Genomic DNA, 18,465 nt, shown 5'->3' with positions numbered 1-18,465 from the left:
TTTGAAAAGTTATTTCCATAGGGAATAGTTTTGACCAAATTTGGCAAAGTGCCCGGTCACGTAATCGTAGTGTCGCCTGCAGCTTTGGCAACAATGGCGGTTGACTAGAACGTGATGTGTTTCAGCGATGAGCGACAAGCCTCTAAAACAGATTTTCGAACATTCCAACAGCGTAGGAACGTGAACAGCTCATCGACAAAAATATTCAAGTGCAACCAAGGATGTTGCTGGTATGCTTAGAATATTTTTTGAAAGAAAGTGGTACCATTACAACTGTAACCGCTGATGAAATATCGCTAAGTAATTGGTCACAACTTCGGTGCAAAATATCAAAACACATTAAAAACTATAACACAATACAACTTGAGCATGTGGTGTGTTATGAAACATCTATAAACTTGTCTTTATTCGGTCAACAACCAAGCTAGCAAATACTGAGCATTTGCGAAACAACAGAAATTTAAATTTGTCAGTGTTTATCCTGGGTAAACTATTGTTAATCAACTGAAGTATGAGGATTAACACACACCTGAATATATCTATTTGCCCTGGTATATTTGAGATCAAAGGATGGTTCGTGCCATTGAAGACTGTCTTTGACCCTGGCCCGTCGATGATAAATCTAAAAGACATGACATGAAAAGTTAATGATGTGGACAAACCAAATACATAGATCAGTATGCGCAAAATTGCCACGAATATAAAACATCTCCCAAAACAAAGTTTGTTATTTAATTAGTTGTTATTATTGGAAGCTAGATACATAACATTTTGCAAGTATTCTTGCCATTCCAGTTTATTGAAAAAAATGCAAAAATCGAAAACAAACAAACAAAACAAACAAATATGCAAATACTCAATGTAATAGTGTCTATACCTATATAGAATTTATACCTGTGATTTTTCAGTTGCGTCGTGTCCACACATCTGAACTCCCATTCATCGGGCACATACTCAACACATTGTTCGTAAGACACTTTGGTCCATGGCTTCATTTTCAATATGACCGGGCTCTGGAGGACTGAAGTCTGCGATTACTGGCCTGGATGAAATTATGTTATCATATTCTTTAAAGACAAAATGAATCATGACACAATGTTAAAATCTCATACGAGACTTTGAAAAATCATTACATTTTACCTGTGAGCTATTTGGTGTCACGTTTCAAGATACTATACTTTTGTTTGTACGTGCTTTGCTTTTAGCAATTTTATTTGTAACTGCAAATGCAAGAATTTATTTTTTGCCTGCATAGATTCTAAAATTTCTCATCATTCTTGCAGCTTTTTAATAGAAATAATACGTGTGGAAACACAGCATAAAATGAAGAAGGAGAAAATAATAACAAACTGTATTTAATCGCAGATCGATACAATTAAATCTATCTTGTTCAAGTTAGCTTATTCATTAAGTATCTGACAGATTCAGGTGATGTCATCACACTGTAAAAATTACCCAAAATGAATTCATTATGAAAACACTCTGCTACAACAGTGGCTTGGACCTTTTTCTACTATATAAACTCATCCTGAATTCCATCGCCAATCTTACCAAGAGCGTTTACTGCATGAATGTTGATGTAGTGAACATCTCTATGACGGAGGTCCAGGTTGTTGTGGTTCAGCTGTAATAAGCGACCAACACCAAGTTTTTCATAATAGTGAAATCGGCCAGACTGTAAAACAAAGGTGAATATGCAATAAATGAACGATTTATACACACGTAAGAAAATGTCTTCTTGCAGGTAGTTTTGTCGCTACGTCAGTCGGTAGGACGTGCGATACGACATGATAACAATAGTATCCTTTTCTTTGAAATTCTGAAACATCAAATAAGTGATTACTAAACGATAGAACTAAGGGAATTAGTAAGTTTTTTTGCAAATATTCACTCAATCAGATGTATTTGAATAATTTTACTGTGGAATCGTATTGGTCTAAGATCAATTTCGCATTGTCAAGCTCTTGCAGATTCGTATTTGGAATTCAGTCATTATGAATAAATTTGCAGTTCCAAGACGTAGAAGCACTCTTAATTGCCTTAAACAAATATGTTCTGTTCATTTTTGATTCGCCATTTAGAGATTCGCATAAAACACGTATTTTGATGAATTTATGTCAATAATATGATACAATCAAGTGAAACTTACTTCATGTAGGTCAATTTCATATCCCTCTATGCCCGGTAGCAACTCGCATCTACCACTGGTTCCGAAATCATAGTTAAAGCTCACACACTTATTGGATGAAACTCTAAGGGCAGTGTGCAGCACAGTCAGATTTTCTGCCGTAAGAAGTTACCTCGATAGGTGAAAGCCCAAGACGACCAAGTCTGTCTTTTGTAAATCTACTGAGGGGATCACTCTGGCTACCCACTGATTCAGCCATTGCGTTTGTGGTCAGGTTATTCCAGGGTATAATTTGATCAGAAAATATACCATATCCAAAACCTATCCCTTCCTGACAAAAGGAAAGATATTGAGAGAATGTACTGACAATTTCAAATAGTTAATTTCATCGACTGTATACCGTAAGAAATGGATGTTCTAGAACTTGTTCAGGTATTGTTTCATTGATAGTTCAGTCTATGATACACATGTGTAAATTTGCTTGAAGAATAAAGCTATAACCAAAGACATTCTCAAAGTACAGCAGAGTTAAATCTCAGTAACATATCTTGATGAAATAATAATATTAATACGCATATTCATGGCGGCACCTGATCAAGTGAGCACAAGAGCATGCGTAGAAAGGAAAGACACTTGGATATCCCATGTCTATAGAACCAATAGAAAAATACCAATAGAAGGTATTGATGCTTAATACATGGTTGGGTGACACATGACGAATCCCACTACGCACTAGCTACTATGTGTATACATCTGTATATATATATATATATATATAATAATATATATATATATATATATATATATATATATATATATAATATTATATATATATATATATATATATATATATATATATATATTATATATATAATATTACTTCAAGTAAGACCAGTAATTATAATATTCGTTACTTAAGGTTTCAAGACAAGAAATTGACCTTTTTAATCTAACAATTCTCTAATGGTTAATAAGCTCAGAACCGCTGTAAAGTATACATTTTCTGAAAGCCTAGATATAGGGGAACATTTTGGTAACCACAGTGTCACCATTATTTACATAATTATCACGTGACAGGTAATTTGCATAACCTTTCAAAAATCGGTTTTCCCTATGTTTTGTCTCAATACTTCAAAATATCTGACTCAAACTTGCTGGAATGCAAGCTGTCAAAACGCTCTTCCAAAGTGTGTCTCAGATTTTTTATATCTTGCTTAGTTTTTTTGGAGCACAATTTTAAAGAAATCAACTATGGTTAAATTCACCGCTCTGGAAGTTTTTCTGGCATAAAAATTGTTTAGAAGGTTTATAAAACAATTCTGAGACACAATTTGGAAGACCTTAGGACAGCTTGCACTCACACAAATTTCAGCCAATTATCTGAAAGCATTGAAACAAAACATAGGGAAAACCGATTTTTGAAAGGTTATGCAAATCACCTTTCACGTGATAGTTATGTAAACAATGGTGACAGTACGGTAAGCAAATGTTACTCTATATCAAGGGTTTCCGAAAATATTTAATTTACGGGGGTTCTGAGCTTATTAAACACTAGAGAATTATTAGTTTAAAAGGTCCATTTCTTGTCTTGCAACCTTAAATGTCATGCATCCTGCAATCTTCGGACAGAACTAAAAGGCTTTTTAGCTCTATACTCTCATTTATATGGTTGGAACGTACCATTCTACTTCTAGGTGGTGTTAAAATTTGATCAATATCATTTGTTTTATTTACCGGGCAATTTAAAGATCAATTAATTAAGACTGTGTTACTTATAAAATAATCGCTTAATTATTAATTAGAATGCAAATTGTGCAAGTGCCAGAACATTGTGTTTTCCTAATGACTGTAAAATACTATCCAGGGTAGAAACACGAACAAGAGAAAAAAAGAAAACTGATAAATGTTAGACTTTAGTGTGGTTTGTTCATAAACAAGACTTTACTATTATTGGGGTTCGCAATAACGGTAATTTGAAATCTCATTTTCACTTCTGTCTATTAACGCAAACATGTAAATGCAGGGGTGATTAAATATGTAGATGTTTCATGCGGATAAACCATGAGAACAACATTTGCCCTTTCTATAGTTTGATGTTATTCTGGTAGCCTTACCTTTTGACTAACTAACGGACTATCATCATACACAACAACAGTAGCTCTGAGCACATCAGGTCTGCTAGTCGAATAAAAATCCGGCGTGACTCTCCCGCCGGGCAAGGTGACGTCATACGTTGGCAGAGAGCAAGTGGCCATAGCCACATTACCTGCGGAGTCGGTTGCCTTGACAGTGAAGTGTGTGACAACTCCTCCTGGCAACACCTTCGAAGAAAAGAGATAAATAGCAGATAAAAACATGTTAGGGAACGATATCACTACAATGTCTTCTAACCCTACCTAGAGAATATTTTGGCATTCCGATATTTTTGTTCCTTTTTTTTCAAACAAATATAACAGTTATCGTTTTGACAATGAGTTCCGGTATTTTTTCGAAAACATTCTTTTGGCAGCCTTCTTATAACATCACTTGTTCTCATTTGCATACAACTTTGCACTTCGTATCTTGAAATAGATGTAAAGCTGCCAAATTGTTTTCAAAAGGGGTATCTGAAATAGGCCGTACCTTAAAAGACGAGTTCCTAATGGTTATCACACTAACTTGAGTTATTTAAATGTCAAATATTTTGCTCATTTATTTAAAACCTTCAGAGACTTGCTGAGGAAAGAAAACAGTACTACAAAAAGTCCTTGTATTGAGGTTGCACTGTGCTGACTTTAACGAATGAAAACACTCAGACAATCACCTTTATTTTCATGAATATTTTGTACAAATAAACATTGTTTTATTTTATTTTATTTTTATTTTTTATTTTATTTCATTTTATTTGCTCATCAACAGCCCTATCAGGCAGCCAATTACAGACAAGAAAATAAAGAAAAGGATAAAATATACTAAAATTTAAACAAACAAAAAAGTACCCTAAACATCAAATAATGACAAAAACAAATTAACATGACTCTTAAAAGTTGAATGAGATTCTTCAAAAAACATCGACATCGCAAACCTTATCAATCAAATCATTAAAAAGTCGTGACGTACGTCCAATCAGGCCATATTTTGTAACATCAACTCTACAATAAGGGATGTGTAATAGAGGTCTATGTCTAGTATCTAGGTACGCATAGACCATAAAAACCTGTACAATCTGTAGAGTCATAAGAAGATAAAAGGCATTTACGCACAAACATACAATCAAATAGTTTCCTACGTAAGAACAAAGGTTGAATTTTAAATAGATTACAAAGCAATTTATAGTCACAATTACACCAAGATGAAGAGTCACTGTGACATCCCTGCTTATGATGTAAATATCTAAGAAAACGTTTCTGAATTGACTCAATACGGTTTGCCTGACTGTCAGAAATTGAATTGAAAATGACTGTATTATATTCTAAAATTGGACGCACCATAGTAATAAACAGATGTCGAAGGACAGCAACTTGAATGATCAAATTAAAATTACGTTTAATGAGACCAATTATGCGATTGGCTTTACCTACAATAGAGTCAATGTGATGACACAAAGTGAGTTTAGAATCAAAAATGATACCAAATCCTTAATGTGAGAAACATGATCCAGCAAACAATTATCTATATGGTAATTAGACGTAATAGGTTTCTTTTTAAGGTGATGGTAAGTACCTTAAATTTGCCAGCATTCAAATCTAAGCGCCAAATTTTGACCACTGCTCAAGTTTATCTATAGACTTTTGTAAGTGCTTGCTATCATCAAGAGTTTTAACACGACTGAAAATTTGGCATCGTCTGCAACAGCAATGACTAACGATACAGTCATCGGAAAGTCATTGTGTTTTTACGAGGTTTACTCATTAAAATAAATGGACTCCGCCCTCTCTGCGCTTCATGGAAAATCTGAACCCCCTTGCCGTTTTTCGAATTTATATCATGACAGCCTCACCCCCGTGCATTAGTCTAGGCCACCATGACTCTAATAACTGAACGCTCCCTTAGTAAGTCTATGCGTGATATCTTACCTGTGCAATGACAACAGAAGGCCTCCCAAGCCTGGTTGTTCATCAGATCACATCCACTTTTGTAAGATCCCACACAGAAAGTCAAATCAACTTCGCTCTTTCATCAGCCACTGCTATCGCTAGTTCAAAGGCGGGATCCAAATAGTCTCTGCCGGGCACTTGTTTCACTACGCAGTCAGTCACGGGAGCCGGTGCGCGCTTTTCGCCATCGCCGGACAAAAATGTATCCTGTCGAGAATACGTCATGAAAATTCAAATGTAAATCGCCATATTTCGAGGCCCTAGGTCTTTGTTTCAGAACCGTTGAAAATTCGGTTTGATTAGAAGAAATATATGAAAACTTTGGCAAAATGAGGGATACAAGTAACAATTTTAAAATTCAATGCTAACATTGTCGAAAACACCGACGCAAATAAAAGGGCAGGTGAACATATGGCAAAATTTATAGTTCGATTTGCTTAAAGACGTAATCACACAAGGCACACATTGACTCATACACGTCTGTAAATGGAACACTTACTTTACCCCTTGCAACTGTAGTGAATGTCGGCGGACTTCTATCAGGATCCAAGTCTCCTTTATTGAAAATATTAGCTTCTATTTGTCGGGTCGTGTAACCCCACAACAATATGTCAACAATAACCTTTTAACAATTCCTAGACGAAAGACGACGAGGGCACGCAGCTCTAGTTTCAAGGGAACCAAAACCAAGTCCATTCTAGATCTAAAATGTTCATAAGTATTGTCAAGTTAACTTAAAGGAAGTCTTAGGTTGGAAAGAAATTTTTTTTCCATAGTCTGCTACATGTACATGTTTTTTCTTTACTTTCTTCTCAATGTGTCCTGATTTTTTTATACTCGAGATACCACTCTCAGAAAAAGCAGGTGAAAATAATTTGAGAGGCTATATAGCTATAGAAAGAGAGTCTGCAACATAAGCTTCTGCTGAAATAAAAGCTGGAGAAAGGTCATCGAAATTGAATATGTCTTAAAGTGTACATCTCACCTATTTTTAGTCGAATTGCACAAAACTATATTCTTTATTTCAAAAAATTCATAACTTTGCAGTTGCATCTATTCTATGGTAGTGTATTTCACTGTTAAAGTTGTGAAATATTCACCCTGTCAGGAAACATCTGGATTCATATTCGCCACGTATTGGTCACGTGGCATGACGTCAGAAGTGGCTATATTTTGCGGAGAGTAATCCTCTGAGAGCAATAGTCTACGTCAACGCATTTGATTCCAATTTCGAGAAGATCTCAGGTAGTACGCTGTGATGAAAAGATCGCTGTTTGCGGCTGTAACAACACAAACCTGGATGGTTTTAGTCTACAGTTGTGCTGTTACAGCAAAAAAACAGGATGGATGAACAGTCTCATATACATTACGTTTACTTTTTTGTACGTCCCACACAAGTTTTGTAGTTGTAGATAAAAAGAACCGACTCATTTGAGTGTTTGGATGGAGGTGCCGAAATACTTATCATGTTGATGATATCTAAACAGCTTGCTGTTGGTCTATGTCAACACTCTAGGTAGACGAAACATGATACAATGAATGCAGACAGATGCTGATTAGGATTTGTTGCGAGACACATGGATAAACAGTGAGACTCTGAGAGGAATGAATGAAGCAGCGATTAGTTTCACTTTGCATTTCTTAATGTCTCCACTTCGATTTCAAGGTTCATGTAGTTTAAAAGTTGAAGGGCATGCATTTTCTAAGAAGTAAAACTTGACAGACGTCTGAGTGACACTCCACTCCACTGTTTATTCTTGTGTGTCCGTAAAAACAGATTGGCATCAGTACGTCTTATGGTTAGCCAGAGTGCTGTCCTAATTAACTTCGGTCTCAACACGACAAGTAATTTAGCACTCCCTTGTGTGGTCTGTCCAGACACTTACAGTGAGTCTGTTCTTTTTATCTACAATGTTATCTACAAAAACTTGTATGTTACGTACAATAAAGTAAACGTAATGTATATGAGACTGTTCATCCATCCTGGTTTTTGTAATAATTGGGTGTGGACCTCGAGAATTTCCATGAGAGCATGGGAGAGTTGTTTGTTAAGTGTCGGTGTGATAACACCAGCAGCTGATCCAACGCCGAGCTAGCTTCAACCGCTGTGTACTGTACAGGAATAGCATGCTCGGACATGGATCCCATCAACCAAGGATATTCTAGGAAATAAGACTCCCTAAACTGTACTACTTGATTAACTGCACAAAGTTATAACGCCTAAAATACTACAGCTAAATCTGTTCATCCACCGCACCAACGCCAGACGTGACAATCTACAGCCAGAAAGAATATAGTGATATAGGCGTCGAATCAGCTCTACCAAAAATTGCATTTGTAAAGTTTGCACTTTTTTCCAGGCTCTAATGCATCATTAGTTACAATACTGTAGTAAGTTAAATTCAGAACCAAGCAAGGGCGAGTTCACCGTTTGGCAAGGTCCAGAGTGCAGCATGCAGCAGGGCCCCGAGGGGCCCGACAAGCACAACAGGCAATTTTCAATCAACATTCCGATGGACTGCATCCTGTCAGCTTCGAAGGTTGGGAACCTCTTCAGTTCGTTTTCTTGGGTAAACAATAAAAAGCGTTCTAAGCTTAAATCATTCACCAAAATGTCCTTGCTCTTCAATTAGAAATATCAACGATGGGATTAGCCAATTTATCGGTGATTAATCAAAACGTGGGTTGGTGGCCATATTGGCTCCGAATATTTCCGTGTGTTGGTGTCTGACTAGACTTGCCCCAAGTTTGTGGGCATATAAATATCAAAACAGAATAAATTGAAGGAATTTGAATAAAATCAATCGACTGTCACGTTTATGGTGAGGTGACATTGAAGCAATGTACTCTGGTAGGCTCATGTTTCGATCTGGGGAGGGGGTGTCAACGTGATGGCCTTGGCCAGCTGTAACTGGTGCCGCAGGCTGAGACTAAAGCTAAGCGTCTGGGATCCGCCTGGTATCTTACGTGTTTTCTTTACGTACTGCAGGAAAGCACAGGATCAGTTCCACAAGGCAGTAAGGCCTGATAAAAGTAATATGCTGTCTAATAAATTTTGTAAAGAACAGGGCAGGTAACGATTTTCTTTTCTTGTGAAACTGTGGATTGCTTTGCGTTGGTCCTACCCGACTAGCGGTCGGCCGGTCTAGGGAAACATTTCACGTAGAGTGAACTGAAGCATGACATTTCTGCTCACGATATTTCCGATGGAATCATTTTCAACAGAAATACTAGACTCTTCATCACTGGCTACCCTCTAAATCAATAATACCAAACAATATTCTATTGCAGGAATGATTGTAACTTTCCAAACTATAGGCCAACTTGAGATAGATGCCATTCTGTAATTGTTTGCAAAGCTTCTCCGTTCTAGTACACTTAAGAACGCCAGTTATGACGTCACAGAAATGGACGCGGTCCTCACGGTTTTTTTCGTCAAGCCATGAACATTTTCATTCTCACAATTATTTATCAATGGGAAAAATAAAAAAACGCCACCATTTAGCTGAGAAATAGTATTATTATTTACTGACAAAAAATTAAAACAATGTTTAATTTCTAGGTGAGATATACCCTTTACTTTAAAGTCGATCTGCATTTGATAATAATAGATACACCTACTTAATATCGACAGGAAAGTGATCAAATTGTAATTGGGCTTGCGTCGGCAGCTTCGTTGTCACTATATACCTATAAGCTTCATTTCAACGGAGAAGAAGGGTATACGCAGTCCAACTGAGCCCCATACAGAGGCACCTATTTGAGGTGTTACCTTTAACTGAAAACAAGAAGAAAATAGCATCAATCCCGTGACATATTTACAGAAAAATTCTTCTGCGGGTCACATAAATTTCTTTCATTGTGCTGATACCAAGTAAATCAACCATTCCATATCAACATGATAAATACATAGGCATTTTCCAGAAATTGTTTGAATAAGACTGGTTAAAAAAACACTTTTATGTCACCATAAATATGACTGAATTCATTAAATTTGGACAACAAGGACTCATAGGTTACAAGAAAAAACTATCAGATTTGTTTACGTCTGCAGTTTGTAAAGTATGTTGCAAACATTATAATATCTCAATAGGGATGATAATATGGAAGCCCGATTGTTGATTTCATTTGGCATTTAATGAAAGAGTACATAAGTTGAGTCATCACTTATTGTCCGATTTCTGATTGAAACGCGTTCAATGATTTGATTTAAAGCGCAGTGGTCGTCGCGCTGCGCATCCTCCTGAGGGGGTCCCCCTCTGTTGTAAACAAATCCAAGAACGCCGCACATGTTACGGGTTGATTGTAATGTTTGCGATATTGCCGCTTGCTAAAATGGCGGCTGATCTGTCACAAGCATACCAACTAACCAAATGTAACACGCGATAAAAGGTCAATTAATCTAAGTTAAATATCTGCTGAATATTGAACAATAATGGCACGCTGGATTGAGATCACATTTGATCATCATTTTCTTGAATCAGTTGAATGGGGCTCGGCTACTGTTTAAATCGCTCGCGCCATAGAGCTAGACGTACGCATGTACGCATATATACGCAAACAGACTATCAACGACCGGGCTCTAGTTTTCGACATCGCTAGCAAGGACGAGAGCTTTCATTTCAAGAGGCCCGACAGGAGTACAAAGACAACAACCCAAAATACAGAAATCTACAAGCTCGCAGAGCAATGCCCGCTGCAGCAAGAAGCATCTCTGCATCTGTTCCGTTCCGTGGTCTGTATGAACATCCGTGTCAAACCGGGTATATGGCGCGTTACACTCGGCTGTGGAGAATCCAACTCAACTAAAAAGTTTACCCCGTTTGGGGGTGCAAACGAGAATTCCGAGTACAGGTATCAAGTCAAGCGAAGGATCTTTCATTGGTCTTCTTGTTATGAGGGGGTGATCTCACTTGAAAGAGGATTCAGACCTACCCGGCATTCAGGAGGTACAACAGCGACATTTGCCCATCACCGGTAGGCCTACACCAGCTAGCGGTTGGATCACTGCCATGACCGTGCAGGACCGGGGCACAGGATCTCTCCATACGTCTATGCACGGTGTAGCCCTGCAATTTTCCCGCCAAATGCCGCGAAAACCCGCTCGTTTTGTCTGTTGTTTCCTGTCATTGTACTATTTCTTACCACGTAATACTAGGAGAAGTAAGACATGGTGATCAACAGTTGGTTGTGGGCCAAGGCAAGTCGTCGCGGGCCAGTACGTTGTGGGACCGGATTCTCTATATCCGTGTATGTCAACGCGGTGACCGTCTCCCAACAACATCTCTGTGTCCTGCTCTGGCTTGCCGATCATGGTCTTGAGTGTACTTTTGTGTTAGGCATTGTGCTTGTTGCTGGTCTACATATATAGGCAATGTTGATCATTTTAGTTATGTATTTTCACTGTACTGTACATAGCATTGTGTACACCAGCGTGATCGCGCGCGATCAAAACCCATTTGTTCACTGTGTGTATCACCCCATATGTAATAATTAACCCAATATGTAATACTAACCAATATGTAATAACGCTTAACCCAATATGTAATACTAACCCAATATGTAATAACACTTAACCCAATATGTAATACTAACCCAATATGTAATAACACTTAACCCAATATGTAATACTAACCCAATATGTAATAACAGTTAACCCAATATGTAATACTAACCCAATATGTAATAACAGTTAACCCAATATGTAATACTAACCCAATATGTAATAACACTTAACCAATATGTAATAAAATTAACTGTGGATATAATACTAAGCATAACAACACAAAAAAATGCCTAACAACCATCAACACATCCCTGTGTGGCCAAAACACTTCAAAACTGTAGATGAAAGCGGCGACAATTATTGAGATCAGTAAACTTGCTAAAAACTAGGAACGCCCACGTACCATAATCAAGCCGTCGGCGAGCATTTAAATTTAATTTTAATGTTCCTTAATTTCATACAGCGGAAAATACCTGAAAACACACACATTTCTTATAGTCATTTAGCAATAATTTCATGACGGAATAAAAGTTTCACCAATATTGCTTGTTCCTGACCACACGACAATCAGAAAATAACAGCAATGGTTCAAATTTTTTACTTGTTTGTTTACATGCGGAACGCTTATGGCTGTCAACATTCATAAAACCAAACACAATTTATGGTAAATATGAAAGCGACTACCGATATATTAATATGATGTGTAATATCACAACATTATGGGCAAATTAACGGGAATATTATCCTGACAGAAATGTTTCCACGGATTAATAAAGAGAAGAAACTATACATGGTAGCTCTGAAAGGCTGAAGTGACCAACTTCGATTGAATGATAATACCGGCCTTTCGTATATAAGTCTTACTTTATTGGATAAAAAGAAAAATTAATTGAACTATTTTTGGTATTCTCCAATATGTAATAAAGTCCCCATAGAGAATGCATGGAAGTGTTATTACATATTGGGTTAACCCAATAAGTAATAATGTCCCCATAGAGAATGCATGGACGTTTTATTACATATTGGGTTAACCCAATATGTAATAAAGTCCCCATAGAGAATGCATGGACGTTTTATTACATATTGGGTTAACCCAATATGTAATAAAGTCCCCATAGAGAATGCATGGACGTTTTATTACATATTGGGTTAACCCAATATGTAATAAAGTCCCCATAGAGAATGCATGGACGTTTTATTACATATTGGGTTAACCCAATATGTAATAAAGTCCCCATAGAGAATGCATGGACGTTTTATTACATATTGGGTTAACCCAATATGTAATAAAGTCCCCATAGAGAATGCATGGACGTTTTATTACATATTGGGTTAACCCAATATGTAATAAAGTCCCCATAGAGAATGCATGGACGTTTTTATTACGTATTGGGTTAACCCAATATGTAATAATGTCCCCAAGAGAATGCATGGAAGTTTTATTACATATTTGGTTAACCGAATATATAATAAAGTTCACTAAGGAGAATGCATTGGAAGTGTATTACATATTGGGTTAACCCAATATGTAATAAAGTCCCCATAGAGAATGCATGGAAGTTTTATTACATATTGGGTTAAACCAATATGTAATAAAGTCCCCATCGAGAATGCATGGAAGTTTTACTTACATATTGGGTTAACCCAATATGTAATAAAGTCCCCATAGAGAATGCATGGAAGTTTTATTACATATTGGGTTAACCCAATATTTAATAAAATTTTAACACATTGTCTTAGAAAACTTGTTTACATATTGTAAAAATTCTTATACGTGTTTCCAATGGGGTTAGAACCCAAAACCTCAATTTTATTTTCAATCTTTATTTTTCTTATTTTACTCTATTTACCAAGTTAAAACATTAATGACGCTCTCGACCGTCAACACATTGTGTACACATTTTGAAGTGCATATCTATTTTTAAAGGTTTTTTAAATCACACGAAATTATAGTTGTGAAAAGAAGCAATGCAGTCTGCACATGTGTGTACCCTGTTTATCTCAACATGCGTTTTAGAGATGAGCATGAAACTGCAGTTGACACATAGTGAAAATCATCAAATTTACACCGGCAGCACCTTTAACTTATCAATCATAATAATAATAATAATAATAATATTTGGTTCTTATATAGCGCACATATCCACAAGTAGATGTGATCAAGGCGCTTTACAATTATTATTACCCCTGGTCACTGGACCTAATGATACCACTCAACTCCCTGGGGAGCAGACAACAGCTCACATGTGCAGCCAATAAGCGCAGCAGAGCTAAACGCACACATAACAACCTCTGTCCTACCAGGTACCCATCACTCCTGGGTGGGGAGAAGCAGTGAGGAATAAAGTGCCTTGCCCAAGGACACAACACCACAGCCATGCCGGGGCTCGAACTCACCATCCTTTGATCGTGAGTCCACTGCTCTAGCCACTGGCCCATGATGCCTCCACATCATATCATACCTAATTTTTAAAAACTCAGTATTTCCTTCCATTCCGCAAATTATTTCACGAAACATACATCCATGATCCCGTTCCTGTAAACAGTAGATTAACCCATGCGTTCAACCATTTTGTGCTGTTGATAATTTCCTTTAATGCAAGCACAATGCCACTACTTTGGCCGAACTCTTTGTATATTTGTCGCATACTGTGATACCTGCAAAAGTGTCAACGTTGTAACTGACTTTTGGTAGTCTTTCTGTATACATGGATGTTATTCTCTGAAATCTTGAATTTACATCGTAACAAGGCACAGAAACTATCAATAATCGTACGTTCTGTTCCCGTCAAGGTATAATCCACGATTTTATTTATTATTTCCTCTGGCATACTTTCTAGACTTAAAACTCTTACATGGTTCAATTGTACCTCCTCATCATTGTGACGGTCCGATCTGATTGTTTTTTCACAAACCTCCATCCCATAGCTTGACGATGTATCTGCCGATTCTTCTCCAAACGATTCTCTGTCCTCTTCTTCACTGCCTTGTAACTGGCCCGTGGCAGATATATTTTCAATGTTGAAATTACTGTGGGACAGAGAAACATAATGAATTCCGTCATCTTCAGAAAAATGCCCCAGAAAAACACGAGCAATGCTTTCCGTATACTGGGGACTTATGACAGTGCCGTATCAGAGGAGATAGTAGAAATGATGACGATTTCAACTTGGTAAATGTCAGCCGCGGTTTGGAGAGTCATGTGATCACCGTATGTGAATCCATAGCCATGCTTCGAAGGTACTCGGACCAGGGAATGTCGACAAATAACGCCAGGGGGCTGCCATCTACAGAGAATGGATTTTCCCCAAGGTATTCCACGATCTCCCTCCGAAGAGTGTAGTGAGATCGATGAATCCCAACCTCCTGTAAAGAATAAGCTAATGCAGCAAATTGACAGTTACCGTCACCATCGGGATCGAAAACAACCTCGTATCCCCGGTTATGAAAAACTTCATAGTTGTCATCCTTAAGAAGAGGAATATAGAAGTGTTACGATGGCATACAGTTTTGCTTTATTACATTTGTATTTTCTTGACGCCTTTTTCATTGCGAGATCTTTTCTTTGCTTTTCTTTTTCAACAGTCAAACTAGTAATGTCTTGCACTGATATCCATGATGATACCTGCTCGTGTGTTATAGGGTCTTCGTAAGAAACTTTGTATTTTGATATTCTAAGATTCCGTTTCATAATTATTGCTTCGAGTACAAACCGACGTTTAGGAGCGCTTTGACTTGTTCTGGAAAATGGAAATCGAATGAAAACACATTCACCAACATAATAGATCGACGTTGGATTATTCTTCATTTTTCTGTGAATGTACCGTTCAGCCCATTGTTTCTCCACTGTCTTTGTTCTGGCTCTTATTTTTAAAGTACGTGCTTGACTTTTTTCAATATCACTTTCTTTCGGAGCGATGTCGATGTCTTTCCTTGTACGACTTTCCCTACACATCAAACCATTGGGATGTCTTTCTGTCACTGCATTCGAAAACTCTGCCATAAAATACCTCGAAGGGGGAACGATTACCGAGAACCTCCATTGGTTCTTCGTTTTGAAGTTTCTGGTATTCTTTAAGCCTCTTGGCCCAATTAATCCCCTCCTAGACATTTGCATAAAGTCGTACATCATCTTCTTGTGGAGAGAACGACGGGACCTCTCAACCTTTCCTTGAGACTGGGGATGGTATGGAGAGCCTCTTATGATCTTTATTTCCATTTTTTTGCATAAACGTTCGACAGCTTTTTAAACTCTCCACCATTGTCACACTGTAATACTCTTGGAGGGCCGACTTCACAGTATAGAGAGTAAAGTTCCCGTGAGACATGTTCGCTTGATTTTTTCTTGTCAGAGGTCGTAGCCATATGTATCTACTCAGAACATCTTGCACGCTTAAAATATATTTCAAAATTTCGCCCTTTACACTGACAGGAGAACGTTGCATATCAACCAGATCAACTTGATGCCGCACCTGAGGTCAGAAATATAATATAATATAATATAATATAATATAATATAATATAATATAATATAATAATATAATATAATATAATATAATATAATATAATATAATATAATATAATGCATTTATTGAATATGAAAATAATTTATGATTAAACAAGATACCGAAAAATGTCTTTCAACATTTTTTCCAAGTGACATCTGTCAGTATCTATGTCATCATGATATAACATTTCACCAGCTCACTGTAATCTTGTAGTATAGACTTTGTACAAGGCTCACACGTTCTTACATAATCATGTACGCCTTGCCTTAATATCATACAAGCAAGCTAGACTTTGAACAAGGACTATACAAGGTAGCCAAGGCCTTGGAGATTGGCCTGAAGATACTGCAAAGATTAGCAACCTCAAAGTCAGTATAAGGCAGGTTTTGCAGCAATGCTGGGAGAACCTGACAACTTTCGTACGGGATTCTGCAATCACGTGATAATTTATTTTCTAGTCTATTTATTACAATACACAATTAAGCTTCCATTTTTGAATTTACCTACCTGAACAGCCCGAGCACGGATAGGACGAGTGATGCCTTGTTGGAGAATCGAGCATTTAGCCTTTGATTTAGCTTACTGCTCGATAAAATCTTTTGAATATCCCTCTCTGTAACACCATGGTACCTAGTCAGCAGGCGAAACTTCAGTTTCCTAGATCCTATTCCTTTGCAGTGCCTGAATTCAGTTGCAACCACCTTTCCTAAGTCTGATTTCATTAATACTGCTTTTCCATTGAAGAGGAGCTGTTGCTCTCCCTGTATCTCTTTGATACGAAACTTATGTTTATTTCTCCAAAATCGCACACATGCTGCTTTCTGTTGTGTGGTCCTGTCGGCGAAGGAACGTCAAATTCTCCCATTGTAAGCTTAAACAAGGTATCGTAGACGGCATCGTCCACCGCCGACATTTGAGTTTGTCGCTTTCCACCAGTAGCAGCATATATGCAGAGAACTAGAATCAACAGGCGCAGCATATTTGTTGCTTGAGTTGTTGTCTTTCGAACTTCTTGACGATCAGATCAGTAAACACCCTGCTGTTTAAATACACTGCTACCAAATATTAACGACCTGGTAAAATTGTATCAATGAAATTATACTTGCCACTTGACCAGAAAACTACAGACTCAGGATCACGTTTTGAAGTTGTACGTGTCAAAACGGTCTCTCTACAAGACCGGCCGGCGTGTGCACTGTGTGTCAAACACGACCCAGTATCAGTAATCAAAACTCAAATAGTGGTAACTTAGTCAATCACCGATCTCTAAAGGGATTTTTTCCTTCTTGCAAACACAAACAATAGCAGACGCTGTTGTTTTAATTGACTTGTGAATGTGATGTTACAGCTATTTGAATTTTAGTGTATCGAAAAACAAATGAGGACATCTGTAAAATCGATGTGGTTCACGATTTCCTAATTTCATTTCATGAAGAAAGACTGCATTGCATTAGACTTGAAGTGATCACCATGCATAATACAGATGACAAAGTGTTTACGTAAAACACTACAGAGTCTGGCGGATGACTGGCCACTGGATTTTTTATCGATGGAATGAAACCAAGTTTACTTGGTTCACAATAAAGTTTTGAAGTTGCACTTACTGTTGCAAATGTTACAGCTCTTCAAATGTTATATAAAAATTAAACTCAACAAATAAAATGGAAATATAAAAGCTGGCATTTTTATTATTGCCACTAGTACTCTATGTTCATTGGTTATTCTATGTTCTGCAGAACGTTTCATTTTTTCGTATTGTACTCATTGTTTGCAGACACATTTGTTGGCTTTCGCATGCCAAAATTATTGTAGTCTCTCAGGCGCGAAACAGCTAGAATTAAGCTTACCACAGTGTATCTTCAGTATATCAACTTCACGGTCTCTATCGATTCCATAGTACCTCATTAATTAATGTTATGTACTTGAAAACATAGTCCATTGCTATGTCACAAGCACTTGAAGATTGAGAATTTAATTTGAAGATAATGAAGAAATGTCCCGAGGATTGGATGTTAGAAGTGATTTTGTATGCGAATGTATGTATTGGGCTAAATGTTATTACGTATTGGGTTAGGATTATATATTGGTTAGAATGTTATTACATATTCGTTTAGTATTACAAAATTGGGTCAAAAATTATTACTTAGTAGGTGAAATGTTCTTACATATTGGGTTAGCATTACATATTGGGTAAAAAAAACTTGAAAAACCTTTGAAAAATTATCAAATTTTAGAAATGCTGCAGGT

Source organism: Ptychodera flava, chromosome 12 (assembly GCF_041260155.1).
Source record: "Ptychodera flava strain L36383 chromosome 12, AS_Pfla_20210202, whole genome shotgun sequence".
NCBI classification, from domain to species: domain Eukaryota; kingdom Metazoa; phylum Hemichordata; class Enteropneusta; family Ptychoderidae; genus Ptychodera; species Ptychodera flava.
Note: the sequence above shows the minus strand (reverse complement) of the source record.